Below are 27,003 nucleotides of genomic sequence, written 5' to 3'. Positions count from 1 at the left end.
TTGGCACTAATTATTTGAAGAAAAATCAGATAAAAGAATTTAAAAAAATGAAGAAACCTTAAGAATCATGTGGGACTCTATCAAGAGAAATAACCTACGAGTGATTGGAGTCCCAGAACAGGGAGGGATAACAGAAAAAACAGAGAGAATTATTGAAGATTTGTTGGCAGAAAACTTCCCTGATTTTGTGAAAGATGAGAAGATATCTATCCAAGATGCTCATTGAATTCCACATAAGGTAGATCTGAAAGAAAGTCACCAAGACATATAATAATCAAACTTGCCAAAACCAAAGAAAGAGAATTATAAGAGCACCGAGGGATAAACGAAAAGTCACCTACAAAGGAGAGCCAATAAGTTAAGCTCGGACTACTTAGCAGAAACCATGCAGGCAAGAAGGCAATTCAATGACATGTTTTAAAAACTGAAGGAAAAAAAAACTGCCTGCCAAGAATCATGTATCCAGCAAAACTGTCTCTTAAAAATGAAGGTGAAATTAAGACATTTCCAGATAAACACAAGTTTAGGGAATTTGTAAAAACCAAACCAAAACTACAAGAAATACTAAAGGGAGTTCTTTGGTTAGAAAATCAATAATATCAGGTATCAACCCAAGACTAGAATACTGGGCAGAGCAACCAGAAGTCAACTCAGACAGGGAAATCAAAAAAAAACAAAGTAAGATTATTAAAAAAAAAAAAAAAAGCTCAAAACAGGGTAACAGTGATGTTATTATATAAAAGACAACATTAAAATAATAAAGACAGACTAAGAAATGTAATCATACACCTTCCATATGGAGAGGAATACAGCGATACAAAGAAATAAAAGTTAGGTTTAAATTTAGAAAAATAGGAGTAAATAATAAGGTAACCACAAAGGAAACAAACTATCCTACTCATCAGAATAAAATACAGGAGAAAAATAGAGACTCAGCAGAAACAAAACAACAATAAATATGAGGAAAGGACAATATATAAAGAAAATCTACTCAGCACATAAAATTAAGTGGGAAAAAGAAACTGTCAACAACACACAAAAAAAAGACATCAAAATGATAGCACTAAATTCATGCCTATCCATAATTACCCTGAATGTAAATGGACGAAATTCAACAATAAAGAGACAGAGAGTGGCAGAATGGATTAAAAAACACAATTCGTCTATATGCTGCCTACAAGAGACAAACCTTAGACTTAGAGACACAAACAAACTAAAGCTCAAAGGATAGAAAAAAATATATCAAGCAAACAACAATCAAAAAAGAGCGGGAGTGGCAATATTAATTTCTGACAAATAGACTTTAAAGTTAAATCCATCAGAAAGGATAAGGAACGACACTATATAATGACTAAAGGGACAATACACCAAGAAGATATAACCATATGAAATATTTATGCACCCAATGACAGGGCCGCAAGATACATAAAACAAACTCTATCAGCATTGAAAAGTGAGATAGACAACTCCACAATAATAGTAGGAGACTTCAACACACCACTTTCGGTGAAGGACAGGACATCCAGAAAGAAACTCAATAAAGACACGGAAAATCAAAATGCCACAATCAAACAACTTGACCTCGCAGACATATACAGAACACTCCACCCAACAGCAACCAAGTATACTTTCTTTTCTAGTGCACATGGAACATTTTCTAGAATAGACCACATATTAGGTCATAAAGCAAGCCTTAGCAGAATCCAAAACATTGAAATATTACAAAGCCATCTTCTCTGACCATAAGGCCATAAAAGTGGAAATCAATAATAGGAAAAGCAGGGAAAAGAAGTCAAACACTTGGAAACTGAACAATACTCTGCTCAAAAAAGACTGGATTATAGAAGACATTAAGGATAATAAAAATAGAATAAAGAAGTTCAGAGAATCCAATGAGAATGAAAACACTTCCTATCAGAGCCTTTGGGACACAGCAAAAGCAGTGCTCAGAGGCCAATTTATATCAATAAATGCACACATCCAAAAAGAAGAAAGGGCCAAAATCAAAGAACTATCCCTACAACTAGAACAAATAGAGCAACAAAAGAAACCCACAGGCACCAGAAGAAAACGAATAATAAAAATTAGAGCTGAACTAAATGAAATAGAACACAGAAAAACAATTGAAAGAATTAACAAGACCAAAAGCTGGTTTTTTGAAAAAATCAACAAAATTGATAAACCACTAGCCAAACTGACAAAAGAAAAACAGGAGAGGAAGCATGTAACCTGAAAAAGAAATGAGATGTGCAATATTACAACAGACCCAACTGAAATTAAAAGAATCATATCAGATTACTATGAAAAACTGTACTCAAACAAATTTGAAAACCTAGAAGAAATGGATGAATTCCTAGAAACACACTACCTACCTAAACTAACACAAACAGAGGTAAAACAACTAAATAGACCCATAACAAAAGAAGAGATTGAAAAGGTAATCAAAAAACTCCCAACAAAAACAGCCCTGGTCCGGACAGCTTCACTGCAGAGTTCTACCAAACTTTCAGAGACGAATTAACACCACTACTACTAAAGGTATTTCAGAGCATAGAAAACGACAGAATACTACCAAACTCATTCTATGAAGCCACCATATCCCTGATATCAAAACCAGGCAAAGACACCACAAGAAAAGAAAATTAAACACCTATATCCCTCATGAATTTAGATGCAAAAATCCTCAATAAATTCTAGCCAATAGAATTCAACAACATATCAAAAAAATTATTCACCATGACCAAGTGGGATTCATACCGTGTATGCAGGAATGGTTCAACATTAGAAAAACAATTAATGTAATCCACCACATAAATAGAACAGAAGACAAGAATTACATGATATTGTCAATTGATGCAGAAAAGGCATTTGGCAAAGTTCAACACTCCGTCATGATAAAAACTCTCCCCAAAATAGGAATAGAAGAAAAATTCCTCAGCATAATAAAGGGCATTTATACAAAGCCAACAGCCAACATCCTCCTAAATGGAGAGAGTCTGAAAACATTTCCCTTGAGAGCGGGAACCAGACAAGGATGCCCTTTATCACCGCTCTTATTCAACATTGTGTTGGAGGTCCTAACCAGAGCAATTAGGCTAGATAAAGAAACAAAGGGCATCCAGATTGGCAAGGAAGAAGTAAAAGTATCTCTATTTGCAGATGACATGATCTTATACACAGAAAACCCTAAGGAGTCCTCAAGAAAACTACTGAAACTAATAGAAGAGCTCAGCACAGTATCGGGATAAAAGATAAACATACAAAAAGTTGGATTCCTCTACACCAACAAAAAGAACATCGAAGAAGAAATCACCAAATGAATGCCATTTTCAGTAGCCCCCAAGAGGATAAAATACTTATGAATAAATCTTACCAGAGATGTAAAAGACTTCTACAAAGAAAAGTACAGTACACATCTGCAAAAAACCAAAAGAGACTTAAATAAGTGGAAAAACATACCTCGCTCGTGGATAGAAAGACTTAACTTTATAAAAATGTCTATTCTACCAAAAGCAATCTATACATTTCATGCAATTCTGATCCAAATCCCAACGACAATCTTTAATGAGATGGAGAAACAAATCACCAACTTCATAAGGAAGGGAAAGAGGCCCCAGATAAATAAGGCATTACTGAAAAAAGAAGAACAAAGTGCGAAGCCTTACATTACCTGATTTTAGAACCTATTATACCACCACGGTAGTCAAAACAGCCTGGTACTGGTACAACAACAGATATATGGAACAATAGAACAGAATTGAGAATTGAGACATAAATCCATCCACATATGAGCAGTTGATATTTGACAAAGACCCCAAAACTGTTAAGTGGGGGAAAAGACAGTCTTTTTAACAAATGGTGCTGGCATAACTGGATATCCATCTGCAAAATAATGAAACAAGACCCATACCTCACTCCATGCACAAAATCTAACTCAAAATGAATCAAAGACTTAAATATAAAATCTAAAACAATAAAGATCATGGAAGAAAAAATAGAGACAATGTTAGGAGCCCTAATACATGGCATAAACAGTATACAAAACATTATTGAGAATGCAGGAAAAAAAAAACTAGATAACTGGGAGTTCCTAAAAATCAAACACCTATGCTCATCCAAAAACTTCACCAGAAGAGTAAAAAGACTACCTACAGACTGGGAAAAAGTTTTTAGCTGTGACATTTCTGATCGGCACCTGATCTCTAATATCTACATGATACTGCAAAAACTCAACTACAAAAAGACAAATAACCCAATCAAAAAATGGGAAAAAGATTATGAATAGACACTTCACTAAAGAAGACATTCAGGCAGCTAACAGATATGTGAGGAAATGTTCACGATCATTAGCCATTAGAGAAATGCAGATCAAAGCTACAATGAGATTTCATCTCACTACAACAAAGGTGGAATTAATCCAAAAAACTCATAATAATAAATGTTGGAGAGGCTGTGGAGAGATTGGAACACTTATACACTGCAGGTGGGAATGTAAAATGGTACAACCACTTTAAAAATTGATTTGGCACTTCCTTAAAAAGCTAGAAATAGAACTAGCATATGATTCAGCAATCCCACTCCATGGAATATATCCTAGAGAAATAAGAGCTTTTCCATGAACAGATATATGCACACCCATGTTTACTGTTTACAATAGCAAAAACATGGAAGCAAGATGCCCATCAATGAATGAATGGATAAATAAATTACGGTATAAATTACACAATGGAATACTACGCATCGATAAAGAACGGTGAGGAATCTGCAAAACATTTCATAACATGGAGGAACCTGGAAGGCATTATGCTGAGTGAAATTAGTCAGTTGCAAAAGGACAGTATAAGACCACTATTATAGGAACTTGAGAAATAGTTTAAACTGAGAAGAGAACATTCTTTTGTGGTTACTAGAGTGGGGAGGGAGGGAGGTGGGAGAGGCGCATTCACTAATTAGATAGTAGATAAGAACTACTTTAGGTGAAGGGAAAGACCGCACACAATACAGGGGAGGCCAGCACAATTGGAATAAGCCAAAAGCAAAGAAGTTTCCTGAATAAACTGAATGCTTCAAAGGCCAGCATAGCAGGGGCAGGGGTCTGGGGACCATGGTTTCAGGGGACATCTAAGTCAATTGGCATAATAAAATCTATTAAGAAAACATTCTACATCCCACTTTGAAGAGTGGCATCTGGGGTCTTAAACACTAGCAAGCAGCCATCTAAGATGCATCAATTGGTCTCAACCCACCTGGATCAAAGGAGAATGAAGAACACCAAGGACACAAGGTAATTATGAGCCCAAGAGACAGAAATGGCCACATGAACCAGAGACTACATCATCCTGAGACCAGAAGAACTAGATGGTGCCTGACTACAACCAGTGACTGCCCTGACAGGGAACACAACAGAGAACCCCTGAACGAGCAGGACAGCAGTGGGCTGGAGATCCCAAATTCTCATAAGACCAGACTTAACGGTCTGAGACTGGAAGGACCCCAGTGATCATGGCCCCCAGACCTTCTGTTGGCCCAGGACTGGAACCATTTCCAAAGCCAACTCTTCAGGCATGGATTGGACTGGACAATGGGTTGGACAGGGATGCTGGTGAGGAGTGAGCTTCTTGAATCAGGTGGACACTTGAGACTATGTTGGCATCTCCTGCCTGGAGGGGAGATGAGAGGGTGGAGGGGGTTAGAAGCTGGCGAAATGGACATGAAAAGAGAGAGTGGAGGGAGAGAGTGGGCTGACTTATTAGGGGGAGAGTAATTGGGAGTGTGTAGCAAGGTGTATATGGGTTTTTGAGTGAGAGGCTGACTTGATTTGTAAACTTCCACTTAAAGTACAATAAAAATTATAAAAAAAAAAAATCGCTGAGAGAAAACCCTAATATCATGAATGATGAAAAGCTGACCATCCAAGCAGCTCATCGAACCCCATATAGGATAGACCATAAAAAGAAAAAAAAAAAAAAACACAATCCATACCTCACACCATACAACAAAACTAACACAAAATGGATAAAGGCGTAAACATAAAATGATAAAGGTCATGGAATTAAAAAACAGAGACAATACTAAAATTGGGGCTCTAATATATGGCAGAAATACACTAAAAACTGTTACTAACAGTACACAAACAGCAGAAGATAAACTAGATAACTGGGAGCTCCTAAAAATTATGCTCATCAAAAAACTTCACCAAAACAGTAAAAAGAGAACCTACAGACTGGCAAAAATTTTGGCTGTTATATACCTACAAGGATCTAATCTCTAAAATCTGTAGTATACTTCAACACCTCAACAACAGGAAGCCAAATAATCCAATTAAAAAATGGGCAAAGGATATGAACAGACACTTCACCAAAGAAGATATTCAGGCAGTTAACAGACACATGAGGAAATGCTTGTAATCACTAGCCATTAGAGAAATGCAAATGAAAACTACAATGACATATCATCTCACCCAACATTACTGGCACTAATCCAAAGAACACAAAATAACAAAGGTTGGAGAGGTTGCCAGGAGATTGGAACCCTTATGCACTGCTAGTGAAAATGCAAAATGGTACAACCACTACAAAAACAATACGGCACCTCCTTAAAAACCTAGAAATAGAAATACCACATGATCCAGCAACCCCACTTCTAGGTCTATACCAAAAAAACCCAAATCCATTGCCCTCCAGTTGATTCCGACTCATAGCAACCCTACAGGACAAAGTAGAACTGTCCCATAGAGCTTCCAAGGAGCACCTGGTGGATTCAAACTGCCAACCTTCTTGGTTAGCAGCCATACCACTTAACCACTATGCCACCAGGGTTTCCTCCTAGGTATATATCCTAGAGAAATAAGAGCTGTCACATGAATAGACATATGCACACCCATGTTCATTGCAGCATTATTCACAATAGCAAAAGGATGGAAACAACCTGAGTGCTCATCAACAGAGGAATGGATAAACAAATTATTATACATACACAAAATGAACTACTATGCAATGATAAAGAACAATGATGAATCCACGAGACATCTCACAACATGGATGAATCTGGAGGGCATTATGCTGAGCGAAATAAGTCAATCACAAAAGGACAAATATTGTATGAGACCACTATTACAGAAACCCAAGAAAAGGCTTACACACAGAAAAAAATAATCTTTGATAGTTATGAAGGAGGGGAGAGATGAGGAGAAATCACTAACTAGATAGTAGGTAAGTTAACTTAGATGAAGGGAAAGACAACACATAATATATGGGAAGGCAGCACAACTTGGCCAACGCAAAGTCAAAGCAACTTCCTAGACACATCCAAACACCTTGAGGGACTGAGTTACTGAGGCTGAGGCTCAGGACCATGGCCTCAGGGGGCATCTAGGTCCATTGGCATAACATGCTTTATAAAGAAAATGTTCTACATTCTACTTTGGCGAGTACCATCTGCAGTCTTAAAAGCTTGTGAGTGGTCATCTAAGATACATCTATTGATCTCATCACATTTGGAGCAAAGAAGAATGAAGAAAACCAAAGACACAAGGAAAATATTAATACAAAGGACTAATGGGCCACATGAACTACAGCCCCCACCAACCTGAGCCCAGAACTAGATGGTGCCCAGCTGCCACCACTGACTGCACCACTGACCCTCTCACAATAGAAGATCCTGGACAGAGCTGGAGAAAAATGAAGAACAAAATTCATATTCACAAAAAAGACCAGACTCACTGGTCTGACAGAGACCAAAGGAATCCTCAAGACTATGGCCCCAGACATACTGGTAACTCAGAACTGAAGCCACTTTTGAAGTCCACCTTTCAGCCAAAGATTAGACAGTCCTGTAAAACAAACAATAACACATGTGAGAAAAGTGCTTCTTAGTTCAATCAAGTATGTAAGACCAAATGGGCAATACCTCCTCAAAATGAAAGAGGAGAAGGCAGGAGGGGACGGGAAAAGTGGAAGAATGGACACAGAGAACCGAGGGTGGACAGGGAAAGGAGGGAGCATTGACCAAATGCAAGGATCGCAACCAATGTCACAAAACAATGTCATTTTCACCTAAAACACAATAAAATTTAAAGAATAAGTAGATTCCATTCCCCAATAAAGTTAAAATATGAGGTAATAAGTGCTTGAAATCCATGTCGACTTCACCAAGAAATATGATGATCTGCTCTTTTATTTAAGAAAGATTCAGCTATTTAAAAAAATAAATAATTCACATCCATAATAAAATCATCATCCTCATCATAAAACAAAACTAAATTCATAAAAACTGAAAGTTTCTCTCTCTTCTCAACATCTTCAATTACAGTTTCCAGAGGCAAAACCCTATAAAAACCATTTTACATATTCTTCCAGAAATGTTTTATGGAACATTCAATATGTTTTCTTAAAACAGAAGCAGATCAGATCTTTTATGAGAGGGTACTGTTTCAACTGATGTATGGGAAAAAGACTGGTGTGCACAGAAATTTCAGAAGGAAGTGAAGGCTGAAGTACAAAAGTACGGTAATACTTTTTCACGTTAAGCCTCTATTTTATTGCACAGACAAATTAAAGTTACACATACACAAATTTTAGGTCCTATATGTTTTTACACTTGAAGCTTGAAATGATCATGAGGCTCAGCTTCTTAGGGTCATCTGCCTGATTAGGGACACTTACACAGTAAAGAAAGCAAATAAATTATACACATTAATTTTACCCTCCGCAGTCAAATTTGTTTTCTCACATATCAGTTTTTCATGAAACACTTCTTCTGTATTTTTTTTTTCTTTAGGAAGTTGAGAATATTTTTGAAACAAAACTGGAAAAGAGAATAAAGACCCATCACTTTCCTGGTAGTAGTATGACTTTGCTCCCAATTGTTATTTTCTTGCATTCTGTGTAGGAACAAAAGCTACACAGGCCCTTACTTGAGTAGAGGGATCCTGGCTGTGGAAAAAATTTCCCATCACTCCACCATCAACATAATCCTAATCCTACTGATTTTAAAAACCATAGATTCCTCCAGGAATACCTGAATGATCCATAGCTGAAAGAGCACATGACTGTTTTTAGAATGGATCTGATTACATTTCAATATTAAGTGTATGATACAGGCAACGGCTAAGACTTGGGAAGGAACGGAGAGGAGATGAAGAGAAAATACTTAAACATATGTGTGTATTTGAGGATATACACAGCATGAGTCTTTGAGAGAAAAAGTCCACCTATTTCTGAGGAATTCTGAGCTAGTTTGGAGAGTGGGGAATCAGAAAAGGACACATCAAAATTGATCAGAAGAACATTATCCTCTTCCTTTTCTTTTCTTTCCTTTCCTCTCTCCATCCCAACAGGCTCTTACTCCTCAGCATACCAATATGCTCAAGTGTCTCCAATTAAAAACGCAATTATCTCCCCTTCTAGAAGCTAACTTTTCTCTCTTCCATCCCTCCTTACCTTCCATTTGTTCCCTGACCCACCACCTTCTGACTTCTACTTCCCCATACCACTAAAATCACCCTTGCCATCGGTTGTCAGTAATCCCCTAGAGGATGTATCTAAAGGCCACTTTCCAGTCTTTCTACTTGACCTCCCTGAATACTGGATCCCAGTTCTCTTTCCCCTTATCTCTTGGGGCACTACTCTTCTGTATTTACTTAATCTCTGTTGCTGCTGCTCCTTACATTCTTTTAAAAGCTCCTCTTCTTCCATGCACCTCTTTTAAAATGTAGTATTCCCCAAAGTCCCATCCTTATCCATTTTCTCATACTAAATCCTCTTCCTGAGTGATGTCATGTATTCCTATAACTTTAACTACTACCTATATGTAAATGACTTCCAAAGTTAAGACCTCTCTCCTGAAATTCAGACAAATATGTCATCCACTAAACATGTCCATTTCAGATTTCCACAGTCACATAAAACTCAGCATGCCCAAAACTTAAATCACTTTCTTCCAACCCAAACCTGAAACTCATCCTATGTTGTCTATCACTTTGAATAACTTCATGATTTCTGTGTTGACCACAGCAGAAACTTAGAGTTATACTTTATTTCTCCAGATCAGTTATTCTCCAGATCTAAATATTCATCAAGCCTCTACCGCCTTGATTCTAGCCCTCCACCATCATCCTTTTCTTCACTAAGATCCTCTTCTTTTTCTTCACTATTACTAGCCTTAGATCAAGCTCTCACTATTTCTCAATTGGATTAATGAATTAGCCTTGTACTTGTTCTCTGTGCCTCCAATTTTATCCACGTATTCATTTTCTTCTGCCAAAAGCACAGTTCTATAAGTCATGCTTGATTATATCACTTCCCTACTTAAAATTCTTCAATGGCTTTACACGGCTGTGAGGCATTGCAAAAATTGCCACAATTCTCCATCCTTCCCCATGGGTACATCACTTTGCAATGTGACTTTGCAGCTTCTCCCATCAAGAAGTGGAGTTTAGGGGAGGCAGGGCAAGATGGCAAAGTAGTCAGACGCTTCCAGTGGTGCCTCTTACGACAAAGACCCAAGAAAACAAGTATATTGATTATACATGACAATCTAGGAGCTCTGAACATCAAAGGTAAAGCTGAGGAATTGAGCTCAGTGGCAGGGGGAGGGAGAGACAGTTCAGAACCAGCAAGGAGTTGCCAGACTTGACCCAGTGGAACCTGGACTCCACAGGCCAGATCGGCTGGCATGTGTAGTGAGGCAAGCAGTGGTGTTTGGGACTCATATTCCATGTCAGGAGAGACCAAGCAGTGGAGAGTCTACTCAAGCCTCCAGAACCAGTGAAAAGCAGCACTCAATTGGCAAGATAAGTACATGCAGCTAACCTACCACTCAGATCAGAAAACACCCTGCTTAGGAAGAACCTCTCTCCCTTTTATCTGCTCCCTCCCTGCTCTGCACCAGTCCTGGGCTGGCTTCAGTCACCGCTGCTTCCTCTGGGCTGAAAGTAGGACCCATCATGTGCCCTAAGCCATTCTCAAGGCCTTGAAGACGAAACAAATTAAAAAACAGGAAAAAATAATCTGCTAGTTTCCCTAAGCTGGAAAATCAGGGCAGGCACCACTCCTTTGCCTAGGCACAGGCTTGAGGGGTCCACAGACTTTGAATGACTTTCACCCCTGCACAGACCTGTATGAGCCCATTTCAACAGCATAGCACAGTACAACAGGATATATACCTGAAGCCTAACTTCACTGTATCAGCTATATGGTGGAGTGGCGGGTTTGAGACATTTGACACCGCTCTGCCCATGAAGCAGGGTCCTAACCTACCCACATCAGGGGCCTGAGGACTGGCGACTCCACACACGCCACCTTGCCACTGTGTCAGAGGTCCAAGAACAAGGGGTGCCTCCCAGTCCTTACAGCCAACAGCACTGGGTGCCCATAGTCCAGCTGCAAAACCCACCCACCTATGTACTCTAGGTAACAGAGACATGTTTTCCTACCAGACACTCAGAGGCAGCTATTAGTCCCTTGCCTTGCTCAGCTCATGATTCCCTACTGCAGCCAGATACCTGTACCTACTCCAATCATTCCTGCCCATTTAGGACTGTAGGTGAGAGCCTGCACCATGCACTTGGTGACCGACCACCTGGACACCTGAGCTGAATCTATACAAGAAAACTAAAAGGACTCCTGGGCTCACATACATACTAACAGATCTAACCACCTGGCGACAGGATGTTAGAGCTTCAAAGGTGCCAATAATCAAACTAGCCCACACAAGCACCCTATTTGAGCATATCAAAACAAAACAAAACAAGAAGCTAGGACACGGTAAGAAGACGTATATAAATATAATAACTTATTGATGGCTCAGAGAAAACAATCAACATCAAATCATATAAAGAGGCAGACCATGATGGCTTCACCAACTCCAAAAACAAAGATTCAAGAAATCTTCCAGAGGAAGATAACTTCTTGGAATTGCCAGAGGTAAAATACAAAAGATTAATATTCAAAACTCTTCAAGAAAGGAGATCAGGCAAAATGCAGAACAAGCCAAGGAACATACATATACAGCAATAGAGGAACTTAAGAAGATTATAGAAGAGCACAATGACAAACTTAACAGGCTTCACGAATCCATAGAGAGGCAGCAAACAGAAATTGAGGAGATTAACAATAAATTTTCAGAATTAGACAACTCAATAGAAAGTCATAGGAGCAGAATTGGGCAATGGAAGTCTGAATTAGTGAGATTGAAGACAAAGCACTTGACACCAACTAATTGAAGAAAAAATCAGATAAAAGAATTTTAAAAAATGAGGAAGTCCTAAGAATTATGTGGGACTCTATGCAAAAAAAAAAAAATTTTTTTTTTCTATCCAAAGGAATAACCTACGAGTGATTGGAGTACCAGAAGAGGCGGAGGATAACAAAAATTGCAGAGAGAATTGTTGAAGATTTGTTGGCAGAAAACTTCCCTGATATCATGAAAGATGACAAGCTATCTATCCAAGATGCTCACTGAAACCCACGCAAGGTAGATCCCAAAAGAAAGTCACTGAGACATGGTATAATCAAAAGTGCCAAAACCAAAGATAAAGAGAGAATTTTAAGAGTAGCTAGGGATGAATGAAAAGTCATCTACAAAGGAGAGTCAATAAGACTAAGCTTAGACTACTCAGCAGAAATCATGCAGGCAAGAAGGCAATGGGATGGCATATATAATGCTTTGAAGGAAAAAAATTGCCAGCCAAGAATTATATACCCAGTAAAACTGTCTCTCCAATATGGTGGCAAAATTAGGGCATTTCCAAATAAACAGAAGTTTAGGGAATTTGAAAAACCAAAACAAAATGGCAAGAAATACTAAAGGGAGCCCTCCAGTTAGAAAATCAATAGCATCAGATAACAACCCAGGACTAGAACACAGGACAGAGCAACCATATATAAACCCAGACAGTGAAGTCACAAAAATAAAAGTTAAAATGCTGAACATAGTGAAACAGAAATGTCAGTACATAAAAGATGACAACATTAAAACAAAAGAGAAGGACTACAAAATGTAGTCATAGATCTTTCATATGAAGAGGAAGTCAAGGCAATATAAAGAAATAAAAGATTGGTTTAAACTTAGAAAAATGAGGATAAATACTAAGGTAACCCAAAGGGAACTAACAATCCTATACATCAAAAAAAAAAAAAAAACAAAGAAGAAAAACATAAAGACAGCAAATACAAAATTAATAACAATGAAAAAGATATAAAGAAAAACGACTCGGCACAAAAAATTAACTAGAAGAAAGAAACTGCCAAAAACACACAAAAAAAAGACATCAAAATGACAGTACCAAACACATACCTATCCATAATTACGTTGACTGTAAATGGACTAAACACACCAATAAAGAGACCGTGAGTGGCAGAATGGATTTAAAAAAAAATGATCCATCTACAAGCTACCCGCAAGAAACACACCTTACACTTAAAGACCCAAACTAAAATTCAAAGGATGAAAAAATATATATCAAGCAAAAACCAATCAAAAAAGAGCAGGAGTGGCAATATTAATCTCTGACAAAATAGACTTTAAAGTAAAATCCACCACGAAGGATAAGGAAGGACACTATATAATGATTAATGGGTCAATAAACCAGGGGCACATAACCATAATAAATATTTACACACCCAATGACAGGGTTCCAAAATACATAAAATAAACTCTAACAGCATCAAAAAGACAGACAGCTCCACAATAATAGTATGAGGCTTCAACAAACCGCTTTCACTGAAGGACAGAACATCCAGAAAGAAGCTCAATAAAGACATGGAAGATCTAAACGCCACAATGAACCAACTTGATCTCATAGGCATATACAGAACACTTGCCCAGCAGCAGCCAAGTATACTTTTTTTCCCAAACCACATGGAACATTCTCCAGAACTGACCACACATTAAGCCGTAAAAGAAGTCTTAACAGAATCCAAAGCATCAAAATATTACAAAGCATTTTTCTGACCATAAAGCCATAAAAGCAGAAATCGATAACAGAAAAAGCAAGAAAAAAATCAAAAACATGGAAACTGAACAACACCTTGCTCAAAAACTACTGGGTTATAGAAGATATTAAGGACAGAATAAAGAAATTCACAGAATCAAATAAGAATGAAAACACAGCCTGCCAGAACCCTTGGGACACAGCAAAAGCAGTGCTCAGAGGTCAGTTTATAGCAATAAAAGCACACATCCAAAAAAGACGGCCCAAAATCAAAACATTAACCCTATAACTTGAACAAATAGAAAGAGAGCAGTAAAAGAAGCCCTTGGGCACCAGAAGAAAGCAAATAATAAAAATTAGAGCAGAATTAAACAAAATAGAAAAACAATTGAAAGAGTTAAGAAGACCAAAAGCTGCTTCTTCGAAAAGATTAAAAAAAATCGATAAAATGTTGGCCAAACTGACAAAAGAAAAATAGGAGAGGAAGAAAAAAACCTGAATAAGGAATGAGATGGGCAATATCACAACAGATCCAATTGAAATTAAAAGAATCATAACAGAATACTACGAAAAATCGTACTCTTAACAAATTTGAAAACCTAGAGAAAATGGACAAATTTCTAGAAACACACTACTACCTAAACTAACACAAACAGAGGTAGAAAACTAAATAAGCCTATAACAAAAGAAGATATTGAAAATGCAATTTAAAAACTCGTAAAAAAAAAAAAAATTCCTGGCCCCAATGGTTTCACTGGAGAATTCTACTAAACTTTCAGACAGGATTTAACACAACTACTAAAGTATTTCACAGCATAGAAAAGGATGGAATACTCTCAAACTCATTCTATGAAGCCAGCATAACCCTGATACCAAAACCAGGTAATGACACCACAAAAAAAATTACAGACCAATACCCTCATGATCTTAGATACAAAAATCCTCAACAAAATTCTAGCCAATAGAATTCAACAATGCATCAAAAAAATAATTCACCGTGACCAAGTGGGATTCATACCAGTTATGAAGGGATGATTTAATATTAGAAAAACAGTATAATCTATCACATAAACAAAACAAAAGACAATAACCACATGATCTTATCAATTGATGCAGAAAAGGCATTTGACAAAATCCAACGCCCATTCATGATAAAAACTCTCAGCAAAATAGGAATAGAAGGGAAATATCTCAACATAATAAAGGGCATTTATACAAAGCCAACAGCCAACATCATCCTAAATGGACAGTCTGAAAGCACTTCCCTTGAGAACGGGAACCAGACAAGGATGACCTTGATCACCACTCTTATTCAACGTTGTACTGGAGGTCCTAGCCAGAGCAATTAAGCTAGAAGAAGAAATAAAAGGCACCCAAATTGATAAGTAAGAAGTAAAAGTATCTCTAGTTGCAGACGATATGATCTTATACACAGAAAACCCCAAAGAACCCACAAGAAATCTACTGGAACTAATAAAAGAGTTCAGCAAAGTATCAGAACTTAAGATAAACATGCAAAAATTAGTTGGTTTCCTCTACACCTATGAAGAGAACATTGAAAAGAAAATCACCAAATCATTTACAGTAGCCCCCAAGAAGATAAAATACTTAGGAATAAATCTAACCAGAGATGTAAAAGACCTATACAAAGAAAACTACAAGACACTACTGCAAGAAACCAAAAGAGACCTACATAAGTGGAAAAACATACATTGCTCATGGATAGGAAGACTCAACATTGTGAAAATGTCTATTCTACCCAATCAATCAATGCAATCCCAATCCAAATTCCAACAGCATTTTTTAATAAGATGGAGAAACAAATCACCAACTTCATATGAAAAGGAAAGAAGGCCAGGATAAGTAAAGCATTACCGAAGAAGAACAAAGTGGGAGACTTCACGCTACCTGATTTTAGAACCTATTTTACCACCATGGTAGTCAAAACAGCCTAATACTGGTACAACAGTACATACATAGACCAATACAACAGAATTGAGAATCCAGACATAAATTCATCCACCTATGAGCAGCTGATATTTGATAAAGGCCCAAAGTCCATTAATTGAGGAAAAGACAGTCTCTTTTACAAATGGTCCTGGCATAACTGGCTGTCTATCTGTAAGAAAATCAAAGAAGAGCCATATCTCACACCATGCACAAAAACTAACTCAAAATGGATCAAAGACTCAAATATAAAATCTAAAACGATAAAGATCATGAAAGAAAAAACAGGGACAATGCTAGAAGCCCTAATACACGGCATAAACAGAATACAAAACGTTACTAACAATGCACAAATACCAGAAGAGAAACTAGATACCTGCAGCTCCTAAAAAGCAAAAACTTGTGCTCATCCAAAGGCTCCATGAAAGGAATAAAAAGACAACTTACAGACTGGGAAAAAAAACTTGGCTATGACAAATCCCATCAGCATCTAATCTCTAAAGTCTACACGACACTGCAAAACCTCAACAACAAAAAGACAAATAACCCAATTAAAAAAATGGGCAAAGGATACAAACAGGCATTTCACCAAAGAAGACATTCAGGCTACCAGACACATGAGGCAATGCTCATGATCATTAGCCATTAGAGAAATGCAAATCAAAACAACAATAAGATACCATCTCACCCCCACAATGCTAGCGTTAATCCAAAAAACACAACATAATAAATACTGGAGAGGTTGAGGAAAGACTGGAACACTAGAGAAATAAGAACCACCACACAAATAGATACATGCACACCCATGTTCATTGCAGCACTGTTTACGATAGCAAAAAGATGAAAACAACCTAAGTGCCCAACAACAGATGAATGGATAAACAAATTATGGTATGTATATTCACACAATGGAATACTGCGCAACAATAAAGAACAATGAATCTGCAAAACATCTCATAACATGGATGAATCTGAAAGGCATTACACTGAGTGAAATAAGTTAGTCACAGAAGGAAATACATTGTACGAGACCTCTATTATAAGAACTGGAGAAAAGCTTTAAACACAGTATAAAATACTCTTTGATGGTTATGAGGGTGGGGAGGGAGGGAGAGGGTTACTCACTAACTAGATAGTAGACAAGAATTATCTTAGGTGAAGGGAAGGGCAACTTACGATACAGGGGAAGTCAGCACAACTGGACTAAACCAAAAGCTAAGAAGTTTCCTGAATATAACCAAACACTTCAAGGCAAAGAGGAGCAGGGGTGGGGGTCTGGGGACCATGGTTTCAGGGGACATCTAGGTCAACTAGCATAACAAAATTTATTAAGAAAATGTTCTCAATCCCATTTTGGTGAGTGGCATCTAGGGTCTTAAAAGCTAGCGAGTGGCCATCTAAGATACATCAATTGGTTTCAACCCACCTAGAGCAAAGGAGAATGAAGAACACCAAAGACACGAGGAAAATATAAACCCAACAGACAGAAAGGGCCACATAAACCAGAGACTCCATCAGCCTGAGACGAGAAGAACTAGACGGTGCCTGGCTACCACCAATGACCACCCTGACAGGGAACACAACAGAAAGTCCCTGATGGAGCTGGAGAAAAGTGGGGTGCAGAACTCAAATTCTAGTAAAAGGACCAGACTTAATGGTCTGACTGAGGCTAGAGGGACCCTGGAAGACATAGCCCCCAAACTCTCTGTTAGCCCAGAGCTGAAACCATTCCCAAAGCCAATACTTCAGACCAGGTTAGACTGGACTATAAAACATAAATGACACTCATGAAGGAAGTGCTTCTTAGATCAAGAAGATACATGAGACTAACTGGGCAGCTCCTGTCTGGAGGCGAGATGAGAAGGCAAAAACGGACAGGAGCTGGTTGAATGGACACAGAAAATTCAGGGTAGGAAAGAAGAGTGTTCTGTCACATTACAGAGAGAGCAACTACAGTCACATAACAATGTGTGTATAAATTTTTATATGAGAAAGTAACCTGAACTGTAAACTTTCACTTAAAGCACAGTTTAAAAAAAAAAAAAAAGGAAAAAAAATTGGGCAGGAGGCTGGAGGCAGGGTATGAAAAGGAAAAAAGACCTTTCTGGGGCATGGTGGGGGAAGGTTCCTGATAATGTTCAATTTCTTGGTCTGAGTACAGGTTGCAAGGTATGTACAGTTGGTCAAAAGTTGGTGGGCTATACACTAAGGGTGTGTGCAGCTTCCTGTATGCACATCGTACTTGACTAAAAGGGATAATTGAAAAAAAAAAGTTGGTTTATTTCTTCACTAGTTGCATCCTGCTGGCCTTATGACTTCCTTTGGCCAATAGAACGTAGAAGTAACAACATGCCAGTTCCAAGCCTAGGCTTTAAGAGGCTTTGTTTACTTCTACTTTCATTCTTGGGAACCTAAAGAATCCCTGGCTAGTCTGGGGCATAATTGCCCTGTTGTTCCAGCCAACATCTAGCTAACCCTCAGAAGCTGAGTTGCCTAGGTGACTGGCACCTGACTGCATATGCATGAATAAGCTCAATTGGGACCAGAACAGCCTCCGAGCTGAGCCCAGCCCTAATTTCCAACCAACAGATCCATGGCTTGAATACAGTTGTTGTTTTAGTCCACTAAGATTTAGATCCATTTATTAAGTGCCAAAAGATAAATGATACAATAACCTTCAGGAAAACTTCATCTCTCACAGTTCCTTACTTAGCACCATGTTTCTTCCACACATATTTATATTCCCAAAATTTTACCAGGCTCTTTCACATCAGTGTGTACACACAGCTCCTTTCATAATTTGCTCTTCATTCCCTTCTTAACTAAGCCCAGATGTCAACTTCTTCAGGAAGCCTAGCCCAGCCTCCTGTGATTACTTCCAGTAAATACTTGCCATATAACATTATAACCACTGGTTCATTTGACTACCTCTGCCACCATTTTCTGCAGTTCTTGAGGCCCAGGGCTGTGGCTCTGGCTGGCCTCTCTAGCCGGCATAGTGCCTGACAAACAGTAGTTGCCCATCACTGCTTACTGAATGACCGAATGAATGAATAAAATCTATCCAAACATACACTGGCTGTTGAATCTTTTTAAAAATCTGATAAACTCTTATAGCAAAGACACACAGAAATTAACCTATTTGCTAAGCTACCTTTTAGAACTCACAGTATTGAGCAGGACAAAAGCACATACGCCGAAAATACAATGGGGAACTCTCCCTGTTATGTTTCCTCTTGTCCACCTACTCATCCCAAAATATAAGTTTTTGTGCACTCAGATAGGGTTGGCCTTAAAAATGCTACTAAGGAAATAAAGATTCAGTCTCACATAATCTATGGGCACTATGTCTAATATGGAGCCCTGGTGGTTCAGTGGTTTTTTGGTCATGTCTATGGTGGGTTATGTAGAGATAGTGTCCAAAGATTTTCCTCTGCAACACATGCCCACACATATGTTTTTCTGTTTCTTCAAAGGAGTGGATTCATTATTTTTAAGGAGAGTAACTAAATACAAATAAAGAGCAAAATTCCTTATTAAAAAGAAACAAACCAGTTGCCGCCTAGTCAATTCCAACTTATAGCGACCCTATAGGACAGAGGAGAACCATCCCGTGGGATTTCCAAGGCTGTAATCTTTACAGAAGCAGATTGCCACATATTTCTCCAGAGGAGCAGTTGGTGGGTTCAGATCACCAACCTTTCAGTTAGCAGCAGAGCACTTTAACCACTGCACCACCAGAGCTCCTTAAAATTCCCACCAATTATGTCTCCCCTAGAGAAAACTTCTCTGTAGTTTTGGATAAACCCATTTTTAAATGTCAGTATCTAATAGACACCCTTCTGTTCGTGTAAGGCAGACATTCCTTACTGATTCAGGCGGCATACTTACTGATAAAAGCAATAAAGGATGACATTGCCAATAGTAGCAGAAGTGTCAACAATGAGGCAAGAAGCTGCTTGGGAAAACCAGGATTACTTTGCCGAGGGCTGGTCTTCTCTTTGGGAGCTGGAGGAGAAACCAAATTAGATTCATCAGTTATAAATTCTGTCCTTGGTTCTTCTTCCTCCTCTTCCTTTTCTTGGATGACACACAATTACTAACTGTATCACACCTGAAATAATAACAGGAATAGAAAAAGGAATGTGAAAGAAATAATAATGTTCATTTTAGAAATTTTACAAAATACACAAAAGCCCAAATTCCTGTCATTGACAGATAACTATTACTAACATTTTGCTATCTATCCTTCCAGGAATTTTTAAAGTATATATACATATGTGCACATTTTCCCACATGACTGACATACCATAAGTACTGATTTCTAGTCCACTATTTTCTTTATACTATACCATGAACATTTTTACCACCATATTTTCTTCCTTAACACTATTATGGTCAGATGATATTGTGTTATATATTTAAATAATTCTCTAAATTATTTCCATCTTTAATGACCTTAAATAATGCTGCTGTTGTTAGTTGCTATTGAGTCGATTCCAACTCCTGATGACCCCACGTGTGCAGAGTAGAACTGCTCCATAGGGTTTTCAGAAACAGATCACCAGGCCTATCTTCCGAGGCCTCTGGGTGGGTTCAAACTGCCAATATTTTGCCTAGTAGTCAAGCACTTAACCCATGTACGCTACCCAAGGACTCTGAGTAATGCTATAGCAGATTAATCTTTATAATCATCCCTGATCATTTCCTTAGGATAAAGCCAGTTCCTTTTAGTTCCCACTTCATAGTTAAGAATTACTTTCTGAAACTTATCTTGTCAAGTAGGTCGTGGGGGAAAAACCTCAGTATTGGATAATGTGATCTCATATTTAGAAAACAATACATATACACGTTTATGTATATTTATACCTGAAAAGATATACACTAAATTCCAAATTATGCTTATTTCTGGATGGTAAGATTAGGTATAATTTAAATTTTTATGTACCTCTAGTTGATAATTTTTTCTAAAATGAACATTATTACTTGTATAATAATGAGTGGACTGGCAGAAGAACAAATATGTCTTAGAAGAAGTACAGCCAGAATGCTCATTAGAAGGAAAAATGGCAAGCCTTTATCTCACGCCCTCTGGATAAGTTATCAGGAGGGACCAGTCCCTGGAGAAGGACATAATGCTTGGTAAAGTAGAGAGTCAGCAAAAATGAGGAAGACACTCAACAACATGGACTGACACAGCGGCTGCAACAATGAATTCAAACATAGCAATGATTATGAGAACGGTGCACTGGCAAGTTTTTCGTCTGTTGTACACAGGGTCACTATCAGTTGGAATCAGCTCCACAGCACCTAATAACAGCAACATAATAAATAATATAAAGTTTTTCAAGAGGGCAAAAAAATCTCCCTTCATGCTTGTTCATATCTCCAGAGAAATGTTTTTGAAAAGCCTGAGCAATCCTGATCTTCTCCCATGACTTCTTGTAGTCTTGCATGCACTTTTTAAAATCTCTTTTGCTCTTTATCTAAGATGCCATACTTGCCACTCAAATTACCTTTTAACGAACTCCCAAGACTAATTAATTGAGTCCATCTTGGAGATACACTATGCAGTGGATTTTCTGATTTCAGAAAGTTTTCCCTGCAGATTTAAGGCGTTTGCTTTCTTTGTTAGACTTTCTAGCCTTTCATCTGCAATGTTCTTTTGTTCCAATTCAGTCCAAAACTAAAAAATACACCCTCAACACTGTTCACCCAAAGTGTACTAATACATCAACAACCCCTTTATGGGCCATACATGGTTCATGAGCTGGACCTAATAACTGGACCCCAGCCCCGCTGAGCCTCAGAGGGCGCAGGAGCACAACTTCTCAGAAGACAGGGTCATCATATTTTTCTCCCCCATCATTTAACTGTACTACTCCTTAATGCCTATCTACAGGGAACTCAGTCTTATAGGAATTCTCAGTGTTTCCAGTCATGGCCACTCACAGAACCAGCAACTAACATCACTAACTTAGTTAAACAGTGCTGCTATAACATAAATACCACAACTGGATGGCTTTAAAAAAGATAAATTTATTATCTCACAGTCTAGTAGGCTACAAGTCCAAATTCAAGGTGACAGCTCCAGGTGAAGGATTTCTCTTCGGCTCTAGGGGAAGGTCCTTGTCATCTATCTTCCCCTAGTCTAGGAGCATCTCAGTGTAGGGACTCCACGTTGAAAAGACATGCTCTGCTCTCAGCTCTGCTTTCTTGGTGGTATGAGGTCCCCTATCTCTCTGTTCACTTCTCTCTTTTATATCTCAAAAGAGACTGACTCAAGATACAACCTAATCTTGTAGATTGAGTCCTGCCTCATTAACATAACTGCTTCTAATCTTGCTTCATTAACATCATAGAAGTAGGATTAACAACACATAGGAAAATCACATCAGATGACAAAATGGTGGACAATCACACAATACTCGGAATCATGGCATATTCAAGCTGACACACATTTTGGGGGGACTCAATTCAAACCATAACAATCACCTATGTCTATGCCTTCGCTTCATTCTTCATCTCATCGCTAACTCTGACCACCAGATAATGTTTCCTACCTGCAGGAGGCTCTGAGTTGGAACCTGAGGTGTTGGATTCATTTTTGAACTTCATTTCTGCATACGTCAACTCTGAAGCCATATTGAGAAGAGGTCTTTTGCTTTCTTCAGAAAATTTGTTTCATCCCTTCCCTAAAATATCTTAAAAATGAGAACAAACATGGTGTTAAATAATGAAACTTCCTATCACTCAACTACATGACAGCAGAGGTCGAATTTGGGCAACTACCCCCAGAGAAGTATCAGTGAAAAATAAATCCTCAATATGAGGCCACTCAGTTCACAGACAGAGGCCCAACCCCCAGAAGCAGCACAATGAGAACCACAGCCTTTACACATACCCTAGCAAATATAATAAGTGGGAACTCAAAGGGTGGGCAAAGAAATAGGAAAGAAAAAAAAAAGAAAGAGGAACCAAATGGTTAGAGAATCTTTGCTGAGACCTGGGTTCTCTGAATTCACCAAGAAAACAAAATTCAAACAATTATGTTTGCATGTGGGCACATATGAATTTGAACAGCCCACCAGTGGCACAATGGTTAAGCCCTCAGTTGCCAATCCAAAGGTTGGCGGGTCAAACCCACCTGGCTGTTCTGAGTGACAAAAGACCTGGTGATCTGCTCCCATAAAGATTGTAGCCTAGGAAACCCTATAGAACAGTTCTACTCTGTCATATAGGGTCACTTTGAGTCGGAATAAACTCAACAGGACACAACAACATCAGGTAAGAGTAAGAAAATTCACCACCATCAATATCACCCAATATATTTCCCCAACTCTGACTCTTGCAGTCTGAATTCACACCCCAAGGCAGAAGGGACTTCAACAAGATCACTGATAGCAGCTGACTCCCCAAGTCCAGCAGAAAAGTCTTGGATAGTGGACATGGTTACAGGGGAAACTGGACATTCAAAATATCCCAGCATGGGCCACATTAGACATGAGCACTCTAAGGTGAAACTCCTTCATAATCTCCTTCCAATGTGAGTTATAAGCATACCTATTCAACCTCACAGAACTTTTTTTGCCTTTTTTTTTTTGCTTGCTTTGGAACAAAAACAAAATTGGAAAAGTTACAAGTACAAAACTTTTTTTCCTGAGCCACTTGAGAGTAAGTTGCTGATATGATACCCCATCAGCCCCAAATACTTTAGAGTGTATTTCCTACATTCAAGGATCTTCTCCTAAGTAACCAAAACATAATCATCAAAATCGAGAAATCAACACTGATACATTAGGCCAGTTGCTGTAGAGTTGATTCCACCTCATGGAGACCACATGTGTGTCACAGTAGATCTGTGCTCCACAGGGTTTTCAATGGCCTATTTTTGGGAAGTAGATTGCCAGGCTTTTCTTGCAGGGCTCCTCTTGATGGGTCTGAACTGCCAACCTTTTGATTAGCAGCCGAGTACTTACAGTTTTTGCCACCCAGACGCCTCATCGATACATTACCCATTACCATCTAAATTGTCATTTAGATCTCTTTTAAATTCAAGATTCTGTGGTTCCTTAGAACTATAAGAATATTAAAGATTTTTACCAAAAAAGCAAATGGAATTCACGTAGTGGCTGGTCACAGATGGAAAGGGATGAGAGTCCCCAGCTCCACTACTGTTGATTATTCTTTTTACACAAGCCACATGCAACTAAATGTAGGTTGTGGCAACCTGTCAATAGTTGAGAGACACTACTTCTGCCAAGGAGATGTCACAGAATCAGCCCCTGACAGTCTTCCTACTGAAATATTTTCAGTCTGACCTTTAAGCCTCTGTCTTAAGCACATCCTTGGCAAACAGCAAGCTAAGTAGGCTGTAGCTTCCATTAGAGAACTAAACTAACAGTTGAATACTTGGTTACCACTAAACGTAAAGACAAAATGTTTTGAGAACAACTCTTTAAACGCATCTTTTAAAAATGTGTTAATCTTTTCACTAGAGACACAGGCCACTCCAGACAATACCTTTATATTTATACATTATGTTTTCCGCTAGACGATAATAAAAAGCCGTTGCCTTAGAGTCGATTCCGACTAAAGCGACCTTATAGGACAGAGTGGAACTCCCCCATAGGGTTTCAAGGGGAGGCTGGTGGATTCAAAAGGCTGACCTTTTGGTTTGCAGCCTGAGCTCTTAACAACTGCACCACCAGGACTACTAGAAGATACTGGTTAGAAAAAAATCTAATTTTCACCAAAATACGTGTAAGCTCCTGAGCATGGATTGGCATAATTAATCACCTTTATTTGTACTCGATATTTTTGAGGCCACCTTTAAATTAAAACTGGTTACTCTCCAAAAATTTACTCTCGTGGCTGGTTGAGGAGTCAGTAAACCTGGGTAGCATGAGAAGGCTTATTAGTAAGTGCAGACAACTGAGAAAATATGAAGGAACCCTATACTTAATCTAACTACAGGGCCTTTAATAAAATGCAGCACTGAAACGAGTTAATAATAACAGTACTAATCTCATCACCTTAAATAAGTCATCCTCATTAGTTCTTTCCCTCACTGGTTAAATGTCCCTGAGTAGTTTGGAACAAATATGTTGTTGTCACATTATTATTTCAAAAGGAACAGTTGAGACTTTGGGTTAGGCAAAGATTTCTTGGCTATGACACCAGAAATACAATCAGAAAAGAAAAAAAATTGGTAAATTGAATTTCATTAAAATTCAAATTTTTACACTTCAAAAAACATCATTTACAAAGTGAAATTATTTGAATCCAGAATATATAAAGAACACTTACAATTCAGAAATAGACAACTCAATTTAAGAACGGGCAAAATATTTTAGTAGACATTTTACCAAAGAAGATATACAAATTACTATAGCACCAAAAAGATGCTCAACGCCATTACTCATTTGGGAAATGCAAATTAAAACTGCAATGAGAAAAACTTTTCTGCATCGAAGGATTTTATCGACAAAGTGAAGAGACAACCTACACCTGAGAAAAAGTATTTGGGAACCATATATCTGATAAGGATTTAAAGTCCAGAATACATAAATAACTCCTACAAGTCAGCAACAAAAGGACAAACAACCCTCTCCCTTATTCCTGGGGAGGATAAATAGGACGCATATTACAGCTCTCTGCAGAGAATCTTTCGTAAAAATGCTCCCCGATCTTCACCAACCTGATTCTCTTATCCACTTCAAATGGGTGAGATGTTTAATAGGCACGTAAGAGTTTGTTAACATCCTACAGGCTGTCCTGTGCCACATCTCGTTTTGATGCCTAATGTATGCCAACTTAGGATCTTGGCCAGAATTTCCATTTTAAGTAACTTCATTTTAATAACTTTTTTCACACAGCTAAGGACAAGTAGTGATAATTAAACTCAAACCAAACCTCTGACGCCAAATGTTATACTACTTTCACTTTAAAGCATCTTGTTTCATAAAGGACAGTCAACACTAGGGACAATATTTGCAATTTACATGACGAAGTGTTCTCTTCCTTAATACTCAAGGAGGTCACAAAATCATAGGAATAAGACCAACAAACCAATAGAAAATAAAGCAAAACAAATGAAGAAGCAATTCACAGAAAAAGATAAATCCAATGAACACTAAATATATGAAAAGTTGGTCACCATCCAGCAGGATTAAAATGATTACATTTTATCAATCAGATTAGCAAAAATTAAAAATATCCATAAGCCCAAATCAAAATGCACAGTTTTTAAGAGCTATTTGGAAAACCCTATTACACTGTTAAATGCACATGCTGTTTGACCCAGCATTCTATTTCTGAGAAACTACTGGATAAATACATTTTCACTAGCATGCACAGATAACGTACACAGATATTCACAGCAGTGCTGTTTTGTAAACGTAAAAACTGATTAAAACCTATTGCCAAACACTAATGACAAAGGGGTAAATAAATGATGCTGTATCTACTACAATGCATCTGCTAAAAAAGAATAAATAAGAATCCCAAAACGGACTAAGCCCACCATAGAGCCTATCTCTCCCACTGTTTAAAACCAAAAACTCTGAATAAACTTAAAAAGCAATTATTTGAGGACTCTGAAAAGAAAGTAAGAGCAGGGGAGTCAAAACTTGGAGACATGCCTGTAAGAGGATGATCTCCCATTTTCTTGTCCTCACAGCTGTGACTTGAGGGCAGGCCCAACACGCGGAAATGCACAGCAGCAGCGCAGGAGAAACTTCATCAATGTGGCCAGAGGAAACAGGAAAAGGGGACCTTCTGGGTCAGCGACTATGGAGAACTTTCGGCAAGAAAGAACTTGAAGAAGGGAATCCCCTAATTCTGTGTAGGAAACTTCACAAATTCCAGATTTGTTCCTAAACTGCATATGTGTAAGTCAGCCTCAAAGCAGCACACCAAAGTCTTTGAGAAGTGAGCTAAGATTTAAACCACTGCCCAAGTCTCAGACGAACGCACATATGTGGCGCAGACTCGGAGCAGTAAAAAGGTTTGAAAACTGAACTAACATTGGAGCCAGCATCAAAGATAAGACAGAACTGAACTGATTGACTGCTAAAACCAAAAATTAACATTAACATTCTTTAGAGGATTTCAGTAGAACC

At 38.2% G+C, this 27,003-nt stretch overlaps 1 protein-coding gene across 8 annotated transcripts in view; it reads right to left on the bottom strand.

The window, feature by feature from the left end:
- The window catches only part of LOC100654125 (C-type lectin domain family 4 member A-like), a 94,514-nt gene that overhangs the window by 54,851 nt on the left and 12,660 nt on the right, over positions 1-27,003 (bottom strand). For all 8 annotated transcript variants that reach the window (XR_010321923.1, XR_002785916.2, XR_010321920.1 and 5 more), the window contains 2 exons: positions 22,444-22,584; positions 19,772-19,888 (listed from right to left, as the gene is read on the bottom strand). The gene's annotated coding sequence lies outside the window, so the exon portion shown is untranslated. The remainder of the gene's footprint in view (positions 1-19,771; positions 19,889-22,443; positions 22,585-27,003) is intronic.

The sequence above is a fragment of the Loxodonta africana genome, chromosome 4 (genome assembly GCF_030014295.1).
Source record: "Loxodonta africana isolate mLoxAfr1 chromosome 4, mLoxAfr1.hap2, whole genome shotgun sequence".
Classification (NCBI taxonomy): Eukaryota; Metazoa; Chordata; class Mammalia; order Proboscidea; family Elephantidae; genus Loxodonta; species Loxodonta africana.
This window is presented reverse-complemented; position numbering and strand designations above follow the sequence as displayed.